We start from the raw sequence: 2,061 nt of genomic DNA, 5'->3' as shown, positions 1-2,061 counted from the left end.
GAAGAGCTTCCCTAGATAATTTTTCATTTGAGAAGTAGATAGTTTGACACCCATCGTACAGATGAGAAAACTCATGCCCAGGAGGCCGATTGATTCCTGTGAGTGAGACACCCTTGTCTGAGCCCTCGTTTTGCCACCATTTGTTATGAGACAACCACTTTTCCTGGATTCGATGAGGTAGTTATGCTCTGGCTTCTGTGGTGTTTAGGGTCTGGGGGGCAGGGGTTTTCTCAGTATTCTCTCCTGATCACTGTCTCCAGAGGCTTTTTAGACAATACACATGCTGATTCTTTCTCTTGCCCATTGTGTGACCTTGGGCAAGTAACCTGACTTCCTCCACTTCAGTTTGTACATCTGTACAGTGGACATAAGTACCTGCATCTCTTAGGGTCATTGTCAGGAATAAATGAGGTAGGATAAACTAGGTAGTAGCTGGCATGCAGGAAACACTGCATACATGTGAGCTAATATTTTTGTCTTTCCCCTTTAAGATCCTTCGCACTGATTAACTTTGATGAACCCAAAGTCATCTAGCGTGTTACTGGAACATTTCCATTTTTAAAAGCCCCCTCTTCTTTTAACATCCTGTAGCTTGACCAACGAAGTCATCATTTATTTCCGTATTCCTTCCTATTCTCACAGCCCAGGACAGTGATGAGCTGATGGCACTTCCACTTGGTCATGCTCATGACTTAATGACTGATGTTAAGATGGTACAAAGAAGTTAGCTACAGGTATTGTCTCTCAGCCCAATCTTAGATTATTGAAGGGAAGTTTGAATTGGTCACAGATTTTATCTTTAACCTCTTGAGGTAGCCAATGTCAAATCCAGCCCCATTGTCAAGACAGGAAATGCTGGGGTCCTCTGGAAAATGTCTTAATAATTTCTGCATTATTTATTCATTTGGCTAGCTCAACTGGGAATGAGTTTTCCATTTGGAAACGTGTCACAGAATGCCCCAGACAGGAAATAAACTTCAGAAGCCTGAGTTTAAGGACTGATACAGGCTCTTTTTTTTGTTTTTGTTTTTGTTTTTCGGTACGCGGGCCTCTCACTGCCGTGGCCTCTCCCGTTGCGGAGCACAGGCTCCGGACGCGCAGGCTCAGCGACCATGGCTCACGGGCCCAGCCGCTCCGCGGCACGTGGGATCTTCCCGGATCGGGGCACGAACCCGTGTCGCCTGCATCGGCAGGCGGACTCTCAACTACTGCGCCACCAGGGAAGCCCCGATACAGGCTCTTTTAATACACTCAACCCTTTCCTGCACAGGATCGTTGCACCTGCTGCTGCTGAATCCTGGACCTGCTCCTTTGCACACTCATCACCTCTCATCCCACAGGTCCAGAGTCTATCAATTCTTCAAGATTCATCTAAAAGTCACGTTTCTCTTATTCCGGAAACTGCCTCTCCAATACCATATATTTATATTGTGCTTTACACTTTTTGAAGTGCTTTGGCAGACATTATTTCATTAATCTGGTTGAAAGGTATCTGTGTGTATTCTTTACATGAATTCACCTTCTATTACATAGGACTGAACTCCCCTTCCCACAATAGGATTTAAAGCTTCTCTGCCTTCCCTGTGTGCTAAAGGGAACTTTGCTCTACCAGCAGGCTCCTGGCCTTGGTTTTTAAATCTGGGAAATGGGTGAGGGGAATATTAAAAGGAGCCAATGCTATCTTGATTCATTTACAATTAAGAAGCAGAGAAGTTAGGGAATTCCCTGGTGGTCCTGTGGTTAAGACATGGCACTTTCACTGCTCTGGGCCAGGGTTCGACCCCTGTTCAGGGAATTAAGATCCCACAAGCTTCGCGGCAGAAAAAAAAAAAAAGCATCAATGAATGTGTTAAAAAAAAACACAGAAAAAGCAGAAAAGTTACATGTGGAAAGGCAACTGGAAGGTGAGGGAAGTGGCAGAGAGAAACAGAACCACAGGAGGCTGGGCTTCGAAGGGGTTTTGAAGCACTTTTTGGGTGAGTTGCTAGGGACAAGTTGGTATTTCATGCAAAGTGGAGCTTTGGAAGAAGTGGATGAATAAAAAGAATCAAAAAGCAGTTT

This window comes from Lipotes vexillifer, unplaced genomic scaffold (assembly GCF_000442215.2).
Source record: "Lipotes vexillifer unplaced genomic scaffold, Lipotes_vexillifer_v1.1 scaffold1186, whole genome shotgun sequence".
NCBI lineage: Eukaryota > Metazoa > Chordata > Mammalia > Artiodactyla > Lipotidae > Lipotes > Lipotes vexillifer.
Note: the sequence above shows the minus strand (reverse complement) of the source record.